The sequence below is a fragment of the Camelus bactrianus genome, chromosome 8 (genome assembly GCF_048773025.1).
Source record: "Camelus bactrianus isolate YW-2024 breed Bactrian camel chromosome 8, ASM4877302v1, whole genome shotgun sequence".
NCBI classification, from domain to species: Eukaryota; Metazoa; Chordata; class Mammalia; order Artiodactyla; family Camelidae; genus Camelus; species Camelus bactrianus.
Genome location: NC_133546.1, coordinates 47,319,975 through 47,338,965, shown reverse-complemented (window position 1 = coordinate 47,338,965; position 18,991 = coordinate 47,319,975). Strand labels below are relative to the sequence as shown.

The window sequence follows — 18,991 nt, the reverse complement described above, 5'->3', positions numbered from 1 at the left end:
TCGAGGAGGTGAGCTGCCCAATTAGAAAAATGCGCGAGGAGCTGACGTGCCGCAAAATAGACCTTCATCCTAGTACAACAAAATGGCGTGCCCCCAGCATGGCGTGCTTATCCTTTTTTATATGTTCTGTCTGCACATGCGTATTGTTCATAATGCTGACTCATGCTACTGGCGCATGCGTGCATTCACCTCTTACCAGGTGCAAGCTATTGTGAACTTTGGCCTGGGCCCCACAGCCTACTCACTTAAGGCTGCCGACAGGGGCCCTTCAATTCAGACACTAAACAGTGTTTTCTGTTGATATCACCGCATAGGGTGCACAAGTTCTAATAGTTAAATCCGCTTTGTCTATGTCTGTCTAAGCTCCCTTTCTATGCCCTATACCCTTTCTTCCCCACAGCCTAATTCTCAAGGGAAGCAAGCTTATTATCTTTGGCCTAAAATCCAGCATAAGAGGCTGACTTAGTAGGATTTTTGTTTATTTTCTAATTTCTTTGTTTTAGCCCATGTTAGGATATCTTCAGATTTTCTTTTTTTAATGCAAAATCTTGGAAAAGAAGTTAGAGTTCCCTGATTCAGCTGGTAAACTCCTGGCATGAGGCGATCAAGTGGCACAGAATGGTCTAGAAGGATGGCAGGCTTTGCATTCGAGCCTGGATTGAGATTCTGTTCCTTTGATTACTTCTTCTCTGACACTGGCCATATTTGGTGGCATATCTGAGCCTTTGCCTTATCACCCATGAAACTAGAGGACACTCTCTGGCTTTCAGGGTCATTGTGGGGATTAAAGATCCTGTGGGTAAAGCTTCTAGCCCTGCCTGGCACATAATGGGCACTATGGAAACTATTGTTAGATGTCAAAAGGTCTTTACATTTTATTGAAAATTGAGCCAATCTTTTCCCAATAAAAGGCCATTTTGTCCACAAGGAGATGATATGGAAAAGAGCAGATGGCTTGGTTAAAAAGAAAACTGCCAGTAGATGCAAAGCGGCTGGTGAACAGGGTCTGCTCACCCACAGTGACCCTGGGGAGGAGCACCCCCATAGTCCTTCCAAGCCCCCTTTAAGTCTTCTGTGCCTTAGGACGGGACGCCAGACCTCAGTTCCATACCTGCTTCAGATTAAACTATCTACTGGGCTGGCCACAGTGGACCTATACCTTCCAATCTTGACCAGAGATTTGACTGCTACCTCATACATGTGGTGCCGAGAACGTACCTGGCAGCAGGGGAGGCATACAAATGTCATCCTGCCCAGAAAAGGAGACCCTAAGATGAGGCTTCGTGATACATACTGCAATGTTGTACTGTCCTCTGAGCCCTGCTCCTAATAAAACACTCACTGCAAAGATGAGAAAAGACTTTATATAAAGACTTGACTGTCTCCTCGCTCACTGGTGTGATGCTCTTATCCTATCTATCCTACACACGTGTCCTAGAGTGACAGCAATTGGAAGCAGGATCCAGATGCTGTCCAGGGCCTTCAGTAGTTACAGATTATAAAGAGGCTTTTTGACAAAAGTGAGAGCAATGTGGAAGCGAGAAGCTTTACTTTCTTACATTAAAACATGAGATAAGCAGGTGAGGAGGGTATAGTTCAGTGGTAGAGTGTATACTTAGCATGCACGAGGTCCTGGGTTCTAAACCCCAGTACTTCCAGTAAAAATAAGCAAATATTTGGGGGATTAACAGACACACATTACTATATATAAAATAAACAAAGATCTACTATATAGCACAGGGAACTATATTCAACTTCTTGTAATAACATAATGGAAAAGAATCTGAAAAGAAAATATATATGTATGTATGCGTATAACCGAATCGCTTTGCTATACACCTGAAACTAACATTTTAAATCAAATTCAATTAAAAAAATTTTTTAGAAAAAAAAGCAAATAAACCTGACTACACCGCTCCCCCAAATATTGATTTAAAAAATTCAGACAAAAAAAAAAAGAGCAATCCACAAGATAAGCCGTTTGGGACCTCCTAATCAACGATATATTGATAAAAAATGTCTTAACATTAGCACCAAGTTTCAAGAAGTATTTTTTTCTTCCAGAAAGATTGCTGGGCAACCATTTCCAGAGTGGTCACAGGCCAAAAGAAAGGAGCAGGCACAGTAAATTTAAAAGCAGCTTGTTTTTCATATGACACCACATCCCCGTACACATGGCCACTAGCAAATAGATTCTGGATGTCACTAGTTTATATTTTTCTGACTTCCTTCCAGTTCTCAACTTTACTCATCTTTAAAGAGGATTAGGATGGAACTTGACTCCACTGATGCACATGTGTGTGCCCCTCCTTGAAGGTAAAGCGGAATTATCACTCCTCCCTTCTCCCAACTCAGAACTTCCCTCTCCAGGGGAACCCAGAGGTTTCCGTGCATCTGCTGAGCTCCCAAGAAATCTGCATTCTATTCAAAAGAACAACAACATGCTGTTAAGTTTTCATGAATATAAATAAAACATTATGTAATGATGGACCAACAATAGTCATAAGTCCTATAACACAAACTAAAACAACAGCAGCTGCAGCCTGAAACAGGTGGTGAGGAGTCATACCCAGAAATCAGAAACAGCCTTTGTGCTGAATCAAGGCCTGAGAAACCCCCTTCCATCTCCGTGACTTGGCCAGCGGGAGGTCTGCCCCTCGGAACAACAACAGACACAAAACCCAGGAGAGACGGTGGTATGAAGACTGTTTTAATCCATTTTCCTTTCTAACATAGCCAGCTGCACTGGGTGACATCCTCACAGGACCAGCCTCTTTGCACATTCTGGCACCATTGGTGATTCCAGCCTCTGCCTCAGAGCACACAGTTCTGTTCATGAGAATATCCTTAGCTGAGATAGTTCCAAATACCTGGCTCTGATGTCCAGGTCTAGGTACCTAGCAGGACAGGATAGGAAGTCTGCGTGGTGAGGTCCTATCCAAGGTTACAAAGACCAAGAGGTCATGGCAATGGACTTAAGATAACAATAAATGTTAATTTTCTCTTCTTACAGTTATGCTGGGGGAGGTGGTAGGAGCTTCTTTGGATTGAATGTTGCAGATAAGATCAACTCGGCATGGCAAAAATAGGAGAAGAAATATTCTCCACTGCAGACCTTAAGCTGTGGCTACACAATACAATTGCAAAAGGTACTACATTTTTCATTTTACGTATTTTCAAAAATCTTTAAAGGTAATTATAAAAGCAGATTGATTACGGATGAATTTAGTGTCATCAACTTTTTAGCAAAAAAGAAAAAATGATCATATCACAGCGTCAAATAATAACCATGACTAGACCCTTTGATAACATAAGATTTTAAAGCCATTTATCTTTCCCTTCTTGAGCTATTGAATAAGCAGTTCCTTTGTAATCAACTCTTAGTTATTTTTAAATTAATTTTCTTTATTGAAGTATAGTTGCTTTACAATGTTGCATTAGTTTCAGGTATATAGAAAAGTGATTCATTTATACATATATATATATATATATATGTTTTTTTTCAGATTCTTTTCCATTATAGGTTATTACAAGATATTGAATATAGTTCCCTGTGCTATACAGTAGGTCCTTGTTGTTTATTTTATATATAGTAGTGTGTGTATGTTAATCCCAAATTCCTAATTTATCCTTCATTCCCACCCCTTTCCTGTTTGGTAACCATAGTTTGTTTTCTGTGTCTGTGAGTATTTCTGGTTTGTAAACAAGTTCATTTGTATCACTTTTTAGATTCCACATATAAGTGATATTATATAATATTTGTCTTTCTCTGTCTGACTTATTTCCCTTAGTATGATAATCTCTAGGTCCATCCATGTTGCTGCAAATAGCATTATTTCATTCTTTTTTATGGTTAAGTAATAGTCCTCTGTGTGTGTGTGTGTGTGTGTGTGTGTGTGTGTGTGTATCTCCCATCTTAGTAATTTATCTTTTAAAGATTGGGTTGACATACTCACAGGCAAGAAGTTGACATGCTTCATGGGCAAGCCTGAAAATCCAGTTTGCCTGTAGAGTAACAAACGCAGGAGTGACAGGGGCAGTCACTTAGGCTGGCTTCTCAGGGGAAAGATGCAGTGCAGACTGCAGTGGATGACACAGATGCTTGTGTACCTGGGGCCAGGCTGTATAGACAGATGAGAAATTATAGACCCAGACCCCAAAGAAAAGTAAAGAAGTGTTCCCATCAATAGTAGAACTGAGAGTTCTGACACAGCAAGTTTCCTTCCTCCTTCACACAAGGGCTCCCTTGGTCATTTGAACTGAGTAGACAATGCAGTGGTCTTTGGGCCTATGATTGAGTCTCTTCCTGTCAAAGAAAATGGAGCTGATCATCTAATGGTTATAACTGTTAGCAGCACTTACTGAAATAAGTTAATATGCACTAGTCAGGACTGTCCACCTCTGCTGGCAAGTGTCAGGATACAGTTGGAGGAGGAAGAGCAAGAGAAGGGAAGGGGAGAGAGAGGCGAGAGGGGAGGAAGAGATAGGCTGTTCCAAATCAGTGTTGAGCCATAGCCAGTTCTCATCCAAAAGGCAGAAAATCTTCCATGAAGATAAAATCTTCACATCAACTCTATTTCCCCTGCCCTCTTCCATTCCTCTTTTTTCTCTCCCTTTTCTTTTCCTTGCTGCATTTTCTCTTCCTTCTCTTTCCCTTAGAATCACCCAACAGACCTGAAATGGCTTAAATGCAATCCAAAACCCAAAAGTTTTCAATATAAATTAGGTTAGAAATTCAGAGGCAAGGATAATATATAGATATTAGGATGGAAAGTTGAGCCAAAGGGAATGAAGAGGCATATATGCTGGCTAAGGAGCTCACAATTACACAAATCAAGCTCCAGAGTTTTCCATGAAATTCTTGGTAGACAAAGTGAAAAAGGAAATGCAATTACCTGTTTTTTTTATTGTTCGTGTCAGGTCTGGGAAAATGGGAAACTAATTCTAATCCTCAGGCTCTGCCTGACTGGCTAAGTTCTTCAGTGAAACTATGGTTTCCCATCTGCCATGTAAGAAGTATCCCTGTTTTATATTTTATAGTAATAGATATAGTTAGAAGTATAAGATATTTGATACAAAGAACTCATTGCAAGGAGGGTATAGCTCAGTGGTAGAGCACCTGCTTAGCATGTGGAAGGTCCTGGGTTCAATCCTCAGCACCTTTGTTAAAAAAAAGAACTCATTTTATGAAATAAGAAGTATATATTTTTCATGGTGGTTTGGAACCAAAGAAATCACAGCCTGGATATTAAATATGAATAATCAAACCTGTAACCTTTTTATAAAATAAAAAATCAGATTTACCTCATTAAACCCCAGGCTGGTATAATTGCTGCTGGATGTTTTTGTTGGTGGTGGTGGTGGTTGGTTGGTTTTGCTATAATTATTTGATAGAGTAGGATTGCAACTCCATCCAATAATGCTGGTGAAGATTTAATAGAGGCAAATTATTCCACAGTAATTATGGGGGCACATTTATCCATTTTATATTTTGAGTAGACTATAAGTAGCTACTAGAAAAAATAAGTGACTAGCCCCCCAAAGATGGAAAGGATCCATTCCAGAGTCCCAGCTAAAAATCTTCCTAAATTTTAAGAGGAAATTTTCTGGTAGTAGCAGTTTAAAAAAAAATAAACAAAGAAACTCTTTTGTGGCCTATTTGCATATCAATCCTATCCAGAAAAGCAAAATTCAGTGGAGAATATTCCATTTGAATCCTTGATACTTATTTGCCTTGAAAATAGTTGGCACCTCATTTATTCTGTTGTGTCTGATCTTACATAACTAAGGTTGACATTACAGTAATAGATAATATAAAATTATTATAATTTATTATTTTGTATTATTGAGTACACAGAGCCTCAAACATAGGCACTTACTTATCAAAACAATAAGATGAAATAGGAATAAATGGTAAAACTGCTAGGAAGAAGAAAAATTGTAAATAGAAGACAATATGATAATTTACTATGAAAATCAAGGGGAAAGAAATAAAAGTAATAAGGTAGTTTAGAAAACTGGCTGGATACAAGATAACTGTCAAAAAGTTGCTACGATTCCTATGTACTTCAGGCAATTACTATTTATAAAATAAATGGGAAAAAGCTTTTCCATTCAAAATTGTAACAAATGATAATCTAATGCAGAGAAAGCCCTAGCCAACTACATAGCTATACTAATCAACAGTAAACGGATTCATTTACAGGTGTGAATTGGGAGCCATGAGGTACTGAATATTTGTGGGAAATGAGTAACAGAAAGGCAAGGACTAAGATAAACAAACAAAAACTGACCCCAGGAGAAACAGAGATTGTTCAAAGAACTATCCTTTTGAACCAGTGAGAAGCTTTTGAAACAGTGATTGGCAGCCTCAGAGACATTTAATGTCAGGTTCACTTAAAAAAAAAAAAAAGCTAATATAAAAAAGGAGGAATTAGAAAACATGATAGAACATCACAAAATAACAAATTTGATTGTCAAAATAAATATGTAGAGACTAAAGAGTAAATTAAGTGGGGCAAAGACCAAGTTGGTGATCTAGTCAAGTTCAGGCATTATCCCAGCACACAGAGCAAAAACTGAAAGAGGCAGACGTGAGAGAAAAGGTCATCAATGAGAGAGTACATCTAAGGAGTCCTTTTTAAAGGGAAAACTATATAAGTAACAAATGATCAAAAGAGAAGGTAAAATAAATTTCACCAAGCTGAGGAAAATCGTAAGTCCTAGGAATAAAAGGGCCCTATAAATGAGGAACAAGATCAAATTTTAAAAAGATCCACACCTAATACAACATTGTGAAGTTTCAAAATTCTTTAAAGAGAAAATTCTAGTGGGTTCCAAAGAAAATAGATGGATTGCCTGTAAAAAATAAGAATCAGACTGATATCAGATTCTCATCACCACATTAAATGCTAGAAAAAGAAGCAATGTCTTCAGTTTTCTAAGGGAAACTTATTTGACTCCAAAATGTCTGTGCCCTACCAAATTGCTAATTAAGGGCCAATAAATGCATTTTTAAACACGCAAGAACTGACAAATCTTACCATACAAGAATCCAGTATGAATACATTTTTCAAGGAAGTATAATAGCAACACCAAAAATGATTTTAAAAGGAAGAAAATGACAAAAGAATTAAAAAACCAAGGCATCTTAGTATGACCCAGGAGGAGTAAAAGAGGCTGAAAATAATTTTTAAAAGATCCGCTGGACCTTGACACTTAAGACTGTCTATTCTGAGCAACAAGATTTTCTGTGACACAGGATTACCTTTCCTTCAAAACAGGGCCAGTCACACAACTTATTTTTTGCTGTTTTCAGGGGCTTAAATTTTTAGAAGTCTTTAAAGTAGCAACAGAAGAGCTCAATTTTATTAAAGGAAAAAATGTAAATGATATAAACCTTGACAATTTCAAAATGATAAAAATCTGAAGTTGAAGCAGGAAAGGGAAGTGAGAGGTGCTAAATGCACTTGATTCCTCATGGGGGACGTGACATGCATTAGAAAATGATAAAGCAGGAAAGAAAGTTCAAGTGTGACGATGCTAGGTATGAAACAGTGAGTTTTCTTGATCAAAATGGCCAAAGGAGAACATGCCTCTCTTCCCTCCCAAATGCAAGAAAACAAAGGAAATTGAAAAGGCACAAGCCCATCACATCAAAAGAGAACTAAGCAGGGGGAGGGTATAGCTCAGTGGCAGAGTTCATTCTGAGCATGCATGGGGTCCTTGGTTCAATCCCCAGAGCCTCTGTTGAAAAAATAAAATAAAATAATGAATAAACCTAATTACCCTCCTCACTAAAAAAAAATAAATAAGTAAGTTAAAAAAAAAAAAAAGAGAGAGAAAGAACTAACTGGAGAACTATCAGAACATAAGGGCTTTCCAAATGTTTCTGAAAAAAAAAAAAGTTTGAAGTACTGATAAGTTAAAATAGGACAAAAGGAAACTCAATCAATTATTCATGGGGAAGAAGTTGCCACAGAGCAAGAAGCAGGGCATCCCAGGCGTGAACAGGTGTGATAGGGGACAGGGATGAGGAAAATGGTGCAAACATTAAGACTAATTGAAGCTCTTACTCAGGGAGAGTTACCCACCCTGCCCCATTCCAGCCCCTACTCCTGTCCCCAGACTGACAGACAGCTAGCATTATCTCTAAGCTTTCCCTCACTCCCAAAGTTTAGGGTTTTTTTACTAAAGAAATTAAAAGAACTCTCTGAGGTGAACCAGGAAAGGTAAGATGAAGTCCCCCTCATTCTGATATTTAAGGGACATTTAGGGTAAAAGGTGGCTCCCACCCTTTCTATCCAAAGTAGACAAACCCCTCAATCCACAGAACTGCCAATCAGCCTCCCTACAAAGCTCCCTATACCCTCAAACTCAAATGCAAATGGAGAGAATTAATGTGCAATTGAAGGGCAGTTGAAGGATAAAAGACAGAGATCCAATACAAACTGAAAAAAACTGATACCAGAGGAAACAGAAAATTCAAACAACAAATTGTGACTTAAAATGAATCTTCAATAAGTATTATCAGATTTTTAATTTTTATTTAAGTATAAAATATGTACAGAAAAATGAATAGATCATTAGTGTACAGCTCAATGTAACATCACAAAATGAATATACCCATTAACTACCACCTAAATCACCTAGATTAAAAAAATACATACCTTACCTGAACCTCAGAAGCTCCCTCCATGCCCCCTTTTGGTCACTACTCCCTCTTCTCCACAAAGGAACATGATTTCCAACACCATACATTTGTTTTGTCTGTGTTGGAATTTTACAGAAATGGAAGCATGCAATATGTGTGTTTCTGGCTTCTTCCCCCCCACCCCCCCTACATTGTGTTCATGAGATTCATCCATGAGGTGGTGAAGGAAACACACATGGTCCTGCCCTCAAGGAGCTCAACACTCAACAACAAGCAAATAAACAACAACAACAAAGCCATAGGGTACACAATAGTGGAGTTTTGTAATATAGAAGGACAAGGTAGCTCCTTTAGACTGGATGAGCAGAAAAACCTCTGAGAACAAGACATTTAAGCTGAGACAAGCAAGAGCCAATCAGGGTCAGGCTAGACCCCTATGTAAGGAGTAGTGTAGAAAATAGAAAAGGCTCTGCTCTCTCTCTCATAGTCTGTCTCTTGCCTCCCATTCACATACACACACTAAGAAAAAGACTGTCAAAACAATAAAAATTGGGCAGGAGAATGGAATAGTCATGGCACAAAAGGGGACATCCAAGAAATGTATAAATATCTAAATAGCCAAAAAATATACAAAATGTGCTCAACTTCATTAGTAATCAATAAAGAGCAATTTTAGCCACCAGGAAGGCTAAAATAACCCCCCCCCCAAAACAACTGATTTTACCAGGAGTCGGGAAGGATGGAAGGACAACTAGAACTTTCATGTGGAGATGCAGGAACAGACATCGGTACAACCATTTGTTAGGTCTGTTGCCATCATCTTCTAAAGTTGAATTTAAGCATAGTCTGTGATCAGAAATTTCATTTCTATTTACATCCATCAGAAATTTGTCATACGTGCACCAAAACACATGTTTAAAAAAATGTTTATAGTAGTACTGTTTGTAAAAGACAAAAACTGGAAACAACCAAATGACTAGAAACAGAATGAATACGCTGTATCATATTCACACAGTGGGATACCAGCCACAGGAAGAATGAATAAACTACTGCTACACATAACTTGAGGAAAAAGCCTGCCTCTGAAATCCCTTTTTTGTTCTTTTGAACCCGGGCATTCAACCTCCTGCCCATAACTGAGTTGGGAGCCTCTGTCTCCTGCTCTGTGCTTCCTGGCTCTGGGTCACAGGAAAGCCGCACAGACATCCCTTTCTTCCTCCACACTCGCTGGCACTCCGGTTCCTCAGTTTTCTTCCTGGTGACACTGACATGAAACAGTCGGGCAGACAGTCTACGCCAGGACAGCCAGTGTCCTTCACCACTGTGTGCCAGCACCTAGCAATGCGTGACACAGAGAAAGGGCTCCGTAAATATTTGTTGAAATGAAGGATGAGTGTTGGGGGGATGGGTATAGCTCAAGTGGTAGAGCGCATGCTTAGCATTCACAAGATACTGGGTTCAATTCCCGGTACCTCCTCTAAAAAACAGATAAATAAGTAAAACTAATACCCCCCCAAAAAAAAATTTAAAAAAGAAAGAAAGGATGAGTGCTCAATCACTGTCATCCCCATTATATTCCATTTGGGATCTACTGAGACTGGACTGCTTGAAGAAGTACACTGACTATGTAAGGGGTTGAATTCAGTGGCCTTTCAGGTAGTTGTAGCTGGCATTTCCCATTTTGCTAATTTTGCGCGGGCACAAACACACATGCACACACACACATGCACACACTGCCAAAATGTGTGTTTTACTCTTAACTGTCTTTTCAAATTTAGATATAGGGTGAGAATCTTGTTGTTCCTAGGCAAGGACAAATTGAATTTGGTTTCACTTGGTTTACCGTTACAGATGGAAACTTCCAAAACTCTGTTCAGGAAGGTGCTCTCAGAACCTTCAGCTCAGAAAGTTTAACAGAAGATTTGAAGAAATCTTTACTCCCACCAGACTTTCTTATCTCCTAAATATTTATGCTTTCCTTTTTGTGTAAGGCAGACTGAGAGTTATACTGAGGATCAAAATAAATTCAAAGAATGAAACAGAACAGGAAATACAATTGTAGAGTAGATTGAAATGGAAGTGAGCTAATTAGTAAGTGAGTGGCATGGCTGGCTGACCCCTTGGTTAGATGGTAATTTGCCCGTAGATAGAGTTCTGACAATAATATCCAGCAGCTACTGTATATTAAAAATGTATTATGTGCCGGGAGTGGGTTAACCCTTACCTATATGAAAGCAGGATAGATTGATTTTATCAGGGTGCTAGATCAAACCTGGGAGAATTCAGTTCTTACATGGACTAGATTATTCAACAGTTGGTGCTCTGGTGTGAACTAAAGTCAAAATGACTGGTTTCCCCTTGTCCTTGCTAAAATCACTTGGCCATAAAACAGGCTGTTGGAAAGTCCTAAAATTTGGAAGAATCACAAGAGATACAAAGATGAACATAAGAGTCAATGTCTGTCTTCGAGTTGCTCACCATCTTGAGTGAGAAAGACACTAAATAGATTAATTCAATCCAGAACGCACAGGACTATAAAAGGACTAAGTGCCAAAACTGTAGGAGCCTGGGCTTATCCAAGGAAGTGACGTCAAAACTGAGTTCTTGAAGGAGGAATAGGAGTCTGGAAGGTGAAATAGGAGTCTGTTGTCCCAGGCAGAGGGGCCAGCACATGCCAAGGACTCGCTGTGGGAAAGGGCATCGTGCATGAAGTGAACTGAAAGCAATTCAGTATTGGCCAGAGCACAGAGTGTGTGCGGGTGTGGCAAGGCTTGTTGTTGAGAAGGATACAGAGTCTGGACCGTGGAAACTCGTCAGTCAAGCTAAGCAGCTTGGAATTCTTTTTGTGGACCACGGGGAATCACTGAAGAATTTAAAGCCAGCGAGTGATTTTTTCAGCTTTGTGTTTCGAGGGGTGAGACTGGGTGTTGGGTTGGGCAGTGGTTGTGAGGAGACCATGGCGCTAGCAATGACAGCATAAGCCAGATTAGAAGCAAAAGGAATGAAAAAAATAAAAAGAAGGAAAGCAAGCGGAGAGGGAAATAAGGAGAAATTAAAGATGACTCCCAGGTTTCCTGATGACTGTTCCAGAAGAGAACATCGCACTTTGCAATGTACGATCAAGGATGCTTCCAAATCAGCAAAGACACATTCATTTGTTTTTCAAAACTGTGACTTCTGTTCATTACAGTTATGGTGCTGCTGATACCATCGGGGGCTTGAGCACAGTTAAACGGAGACTCAGTGCTCTAGTATCTCGTAGCAGGGAACGTGTGAGTTTCCTAGTCATTTCATCTAAGGAGAAAGAGGACTTGAGATGTGGTTAACCAGAGGCACCAAGTGACTACAGCCTAGGGAGAGGCCTAGGGAGAGGCAAGTTAGATGTTGGTCCATCTGAAGAATAGGGCCTCCTGGCAAGGAAGCAAAGGGAAAATTGAACAGAAGAGAACAATTAGTGTTAGTGGGATGTCACCAAGGGACAGGTGGGGAAAGATTCCCAACTGGGTGTGAGTTCAGGGTAGAACCAGAGAGTCAGATTTGATAGGCTGGACTAATTTGCTGAGAAGGTTATCGGGCAGAGGTGAGAAGAGGACCTTCTGCTTGGACTCTGTACTTTTTTGTAAGTTCGCTCAGAAACTTCTCAGGTGTAATCCAAACTGCTTCCTGTTTGCTGTTAGCAAATTGAGCAAAAACAATTGGAGATCCTCTAAAGCAGCTCGCAGAATGCCCCTGTCTTTTGTGGAAGGTGGCAGCTCTTAGACTAAGGGGTTGTTTTGCAGACTGAGCTGTGACGAGGATTAGAAATGCTCAGCTCATTCCGACCCAGCCAACCACCGCAAGACGTTCACGCGGGAGGTGGGAGGGGTGCTAAGGAAAAGCCTGAACAAGCACAAACACACACCCCTGTTGATCAGCCTTCTGCCTTAATGTCTGCTGTTTTCTTCCGGTGAAATGAGTGGGACCAAGTGAAGCCAGGGGACTTCCTTTGCCTAAAAGTGATGCCCTTAGGTCTGGACAGGTTCTCTAATTGGGCTCTAAAAATCCCCACAGGTCTGAAGAAGCATTCCTAGGGTCCTTGAGTTCTCTACAAGCATTTTTTTGATTTGGGGTTTCTACTTTAATAATAGTTATAGGAATTAATAAAAACATATTTTGGACTAACTTCCTGACCTCCTTAAGATCCAGTACTGCCAGTCATGCCTGGGTTGTCTTTGTTTCTAGTTTACAGTCACACTGGTGACAAGGAGTGCTTTGTTGTCATAAGCTAATGAGAGGGGAAAGAAAAAAAAACAGGGAAAGTATGCAGTAGATGATTCTCCAGGTAGAGCAGTACCAAGCACTCCAGTAATGCTGGAGTACTCAGGGAAGAAGCTATAGAAAGGAGCTCAGGAGATAATGTTTCAAATGCTAAGGTAATGCTAAGAACAGTTAGGAAGAAAGCGCTGCATCCTGCTTTGATAAGTAACAAGACCCATCTGTCTCGGTCAGAAACGCCCCAGGGGAGAAGACACAGGCGAGGCAAGCGAGAGAAACGGTGAAGACCACAGAGGTGGCTGTGGGGCTAAAAGCTTCAGAAGCCAAGGCACGCGGCGGGGGTTGCGGGGGCAAGCCAGAATTCTGCACGGAACAGAGGATAAGAGAGGAAGGCACCTGGGAGGCCTTAACCCAGGGCAAGAACTCTGTCTTCAAGAAAGTCCTTTGGAAAGGTAGGATTTGGCTTGATTCTTTTTCCTCTGAGCTTCTGCATCCTTCTGGGCTCTGCTGTGCTGTGCAATCCAGAAAACCTAGATCTGACTTGCTTTTCTTACCATAAATTCTTCCGGCCGAGGTAAACTTTAATTCTAGGCCAGAAGACGTTTGTGACCTGTCAGGTTCTGCTGGTGTGGTGAAGAAAAGCATCCACCTAAATGGCAACCCCAGGCCACCACTGAATGTGTCCATTGACTCCCCAAACGTTGTGCTAGCCCCTCGGATGAGTGGAGAAGCCAAGTGGCTCAGTTCCTGGCCCTGTGCAGCTTCCTACAGCCTAGTCAGCTAACGGCCGACACCACTGGTCCAGTTTAAGGTATAGAAGCTCCTCCCCATCCTGACACTGCATTCATGTTTTTAAATAAAAATAATAAGATAGATGCCAGTTTACTGGCCGGGTCTGCTCTCTGCTACCTCCCTATTCAAAGCATGACTCCTGTTCCAGCAGCGGCAGCACCTGGGAGCTTTCAGAAATGCAGAATCCAGGTCCCACCCCAGACCTGCCCCCTCCGACTCTGCACTCTGATTCCCAAGTGATTCACATGCACGTCAACGTTCAAGAAGCACTTTTCTCTTAAACAGTTTTTAAGAGAAATGGCTACCTTTTATCCATGAAGATATGTCTGCAAATATTTTATTCTTTCCCAAAAAATCATTTGGATTTGATCACAGTTTCTCTGGATGAGCTCTATTTCAATGGGTCTTCGGTCGGCCAAGAAAAGTGTGTCTGGTAATAGTTTAAAAATAACTTTTCAAGTTCCCTTTATAACTTCTGCATTTCTCATACTTCGTTTTTAACTTTTACTTCCAAACGGCCTATTGAAAGGAAAAAAGCCTCCGATTAGTGTGAATTTTCTTGAAAACTTTATGACAACTTTAACTTTGGAATTCATGTATTTAGCAGATTTATTAAGATTGTCTAAAATAATAATCATAAATCTTACTTACCAATAAAACCTCACAGTTTGAATCCTTAAAAATTAACAATGTAACGATCACAAAATTTTCTACCAATTATATTAAAGGTATATATTCCTTTCTCTCAACTATAAAGATAATCAAAGGAATTAATGAGCACTTTATAGAGACATATACTTATATGGGGGCGAGTGGGAGGGTGGGTGAGAGACAGAGAGATTGAGAGAGAGAGAAAAACTACTTTGTTTACCAAACAATGGGAAATAAAACTATTTCTGGACTCTCCTAGCTATACAATCAAACAACAAGGAAAGTAAGAATTGTCTGGAAAACACTGTATCAGTACTAATCCCTTCACTACTTTAAATGTCCCACTCTCCGGCCTCAGGGCTTTCCCCCTGCTTGTCCCGTCACCTATAAGGCTTTCCCTTCTCACTGGCCGTCCACTGGCCGTCCAAATCTCTGATTACCCAAGGTGCTTTTTACTTCTTTCTTGTCTTTGTTTCCTGGACTTCTACTGCTAGCACTCCCAAACAGCATCCCACTGCTCACCCACACCTTGATACATTCAGCCTTGACATTTCTGCTCTAAACTGAAGGCGCTGAAAGACAGAAGTTACATTATAGATACAAGAAAACTCTGAGCACGTAATAGCTGCCCAGTAAATACTCAATAGTTGATTGATCAACTATGGAAAACTTCACTTGCACTGAATGAAAAAGGATATGAAAAGTCTTCATGTTACTTAATTTAAATGAAGCTGAAAATGATTAGAATTAATAAGATTCACAATGAACACCTGGCCTGAGATTAAGAAATTTAGGGGTTTCACAATATTTGGTTACTCTTTTTTTGTTCAGTTTCCCCTTCAAATTAGCTAAAGAACTAAAACGATTTAGGAAAGGTTCTTTTCAAAGTGTCTCTGTACCCACAAATCTCATCAGTGTTAGTAACAACCTTATGAGCACAATCAAATGGGGGCTATAAATAAAAGGAACACAGTCTAATAAGAATTCACAGGCACATGTTGATCTCTAAGAAGAAATAACTCAACTTGAAACTTTGTCTACACATGACTCCATAGTTGACCCCAAAACCCAAAATTAAGTTTAAAGTTTCCTGTCCTCTGTTGTGTTCTTGATAGTTTATACATCTTAAGCTAAATCTTCAAAGTCCATTAAAAGTCCCATCTCTTCCATCAAGCTCTCTTCTACCTTAAAGAAGTGTGTGTTCTCATAAATGCTCTATGTTTATGTCTTATTACCCCAACTATATTTTTTAAAATTTTGGTACATTTATTTGGAGCTAGGCACATAGGCACACAAGAAAAATTTGCCAATCAAACAGAATAATTCTAGATATAGTGACTAAAGAAAAGTGATTATTTGCTCAAATGTAGTGGGATAGGATGTTTGGGAAGTGAATTAAAGTCCTGGACAACAAAGATGAAGCTTGGGAAATTTGGGAAAAGTAATGAATTATTTTGTATCTCAGAAATGTTTGGGGCTATAGATTTTTCTGAAAGTAGTCAGGCAGGAATTTCAGATGTGTATATGAACACAACACCTTCTATATTGAATCACTGGCTATAAGGAGAAGGCAAATGATCTCCACTTGTGGAACAGATTCAGAGTCTAATAAATTCAGCTCAGAGTTACACTTTTCCAAAATCAAATGCCAAATCCTTTAACACTGGCCAGTCCTCATAAACCATAAAACAGCCATCAGTCCATCAGACATGATGGAAGAATTTTTAAAGTTCCTGGAATAAATGTCATTCTGGGTATATTTTTTTTCTTGTCCTATGGGAAAACAACGCAAGACCAAATTTTATTAGAAAACCGTAACGTTCCAAATTTCATCACAGTCAGCTCATCCTCAGCACACAGACAAGTCCCTTACACCTCACCCCACCACCTCCACTCCCCAGTTCCCAGTGACAGAAAAAAAAGAAAGAACTTCACCCAAGTTCTGCTGACGTCAATGGGGTGTTTGCGTGCAAAGACAGTCTTGTGGATGGATAGAAGAGAGTGGTGTTGTAACTTTTCTTAAAGCTTCAATTGTTCAAAAAAACCTCACTTCTAAAGGGAAGTGTCAGAAAGTCCAGAACTCTACTTAAAGGAAAAAGCAGCAAGCAAATCTTAAAATAACTGAATGTGTTTCAAAATATGTTCTTAAACTAAAACTTTATATTCATGTCTTGGCAATGTCTTAAACCTCACAGTAATAAAAAAAATGGTACTCACACCTTCTTAGGGGGGAAAAAGGTAAAGGGAAAAAACCATAAATAAGAATAGAATCACACAGGTCCACAATTTTTCATATTTGGGACTTTTTTTTACCCCTTTGTTTCTCCAACATTTTACTTCTACAAAATACCATCTAGGAATCGATGTTTTCATAGAGTTTTCTAATCAGAAAATTAGTGCTGGACATTGAGATATCGACAAAGAGCCACTTGCTCAAAATAATAAATTAGTATTTCTTAAGAAATAAAAATGTCACATGTTGGACTTTGTGCTACATAGTGGGGGGGGGGCAGTGAGTATCTTTAAAAACTAAATTAGAGAGAGAGAGATTCTTGCTCTCAAACATTCACAATCTACTAAGAGTGACAGATATATATTCTATATTCCTGTTAATTCAACAAACATTTGCTACCAATCAGATATGTAGTATGAAATAATTGAATAAAGCTTGAAACATCAATTGACCAATAAAACGCAATGGAGGGAGTGGCCAATCCAAGTGCATTCTAAGAAGTGTGAGTGGAGGTTAGTGGGTATCTGGGGGCCAGGGTGGGTTGCCCCCAAGGAAACATTTTATTTGACCCATTTTGAGGACTATCATTTCTTGCTCTATACCCTCTCATAGACAATTGGCTGGGAAAACTTCTCAGTGACTTGGAACTGTTCTCATTTAGAAAACTCTGTCAACTGTAAGTTCAAAATAAGAGTGTACTTCTTTTTCAATTTCTATATGAAAAGGAATCCTTTCATTCCAGGAAAGACAGTGTGACTCAAATGAATCACACAGCTGTTGCTTTGACACACTTCCAGATTTGTGGTGGTTAAAAACAACTTTCAAGTAGAAAATGCTGTCTAATTGTCAAGTGGCTTGTCCCTCTGAGTCTTTTCTGAAGTGTAGGGTACAGATCAGCTGACAAGTTATTTCAATTCATTTCGGCTCCATAAACCATGTGTAAAAATCTGTTCTCAGGGCTGAAGTGACACCAAAAATATGAAGACACAGCCTCCGCCCCTATCTCTCCAGTGGACTCACTTCTACACAGAACCATGTAGTGCCCCACGAAGCAGGGATAAGGCAGCCAATCTGGTTATCTTAGCCCACATGAGCTTGCTGTTTTCACGCATAAAAAAATGCCAAGAGACGGGGATGTTGATAACGAGGGAGGCTACGCCTGTGTGGGGTCTTAGGGGAACTCTCTACCTTCAGCTCAATTTTGCTGTGAACCTAATACTGCTCTAAAAAATAAAATCTATGTTTAAAATGCCATTAGCTGAGCTAAGCGTTTTATTCAGCACTTGAATTTTACTCCTTTTGTCTTAAAGGATTAACCCACCTAGATAGGCATTATCTTTCGTCTGAACTCTCACCAGACTTTGGCCCTGGCTACCCTTTCAGGTCACTGTCTTCAGGGAAGTGCTGTGTTTGCAGGTCGCTGTCTGTCTCCTCCATCAGAACACAAGCAGCATGAGAGAAGGGTCTATGTCTTCTTCACATCATAGCCCCAGAGCTCAGCACCAGGCCTGGTACCGAGTTAGGGCTCAATAAAGAGTTAACCACTGCCTGGCAGATTGAATGACTAAATCACTGGAGGATGAGCCACAGATCTACCCTTCTAGACTCTGCTCTCTGAGGGCAGGGTGCCGGTCTAATGATTCTCTGCAACCTGCAATAGGGATCCAGCGAATATGTGTTACATCAGTGAACTGAGTCACAGCATCTTGGAGCCCGTCTAATCGTGTACGGACATCCCCTCTGCAGCGTCCCGCCTGGGTGATCATTCAGCCTCTCCTGGGTGCTTCCAGGGATGGGGGCTCAGTACTGCCACTACAGTTTCTACCCTGAGGTGAGCCTGACAAATGAAAAAGAATTAATTATATCTTTATCCAACTATGGTCCTGTTCCAATCAATTAAAAGACATTATCCTTGCCTCCCTAAAGATACCGTTTCCTAGCAGAGTATCATCAGCGACCCAAGCTGATGACCACCCCGGGTACCCACTTGTAGGAGCTGATAACCTGGGACAGTGCCCTTCACGACACGTATGCTCCTCTGAATCACCGATGAGCCTCGTTAAAGCCCAGATGCCCATGCTCCACTTCAAGTTCATCCAATCAAAGCATCTGGGCGAGGGCCCCAAGTAGACATACTGATCTACTCAGGGCTGCAGAACCCAGAGACAGGGACATTTTTAGTTTCAGATTCAAGAAAGAGATTTTTGTAGCAGAGATCATTCAGTCTTGAGTGGGATGGAAAAGGGTTTGAAGACATGGCTCTGCCCAGCTCCAGGAATGGCTTGGTTTCCCAGGAGCACAGCCATCAGAGGCAGAGGTGGGAAAGCTGAGAGGCCCGGGGGGCCAGGGGATGGGGCAGTGTGACAGATGGAGGGAAGCCAGCATGCTGATGCAGTTCGGACATTTGG

At 40.3% G+C, this 18,991-nt stretch overlaps 1 long non-coding RNA gene across 1 annotated transcript; it reads left to right on the top strand.

The window, feature by feature from the left end:
* Positions 1 to 2,665: 2,665 nt before the first annotated feature.
* Positions 2,666 to 17,830, top strand: LOC141578479 (uncharacterized). The gene is made up of 3 exons (XR_012508864.1): positions 2,666 to 3,149; positions 13,142 to 13,359; positions 17,541 to 17,830. It is a non-coding gene; the product is annotated as an uncharacterized LOC141578479 (long non-coding RNA).
* The last annotated feature ends 1,161 nt before the right edge of the window (positions 17,831 to 18,991 follow it).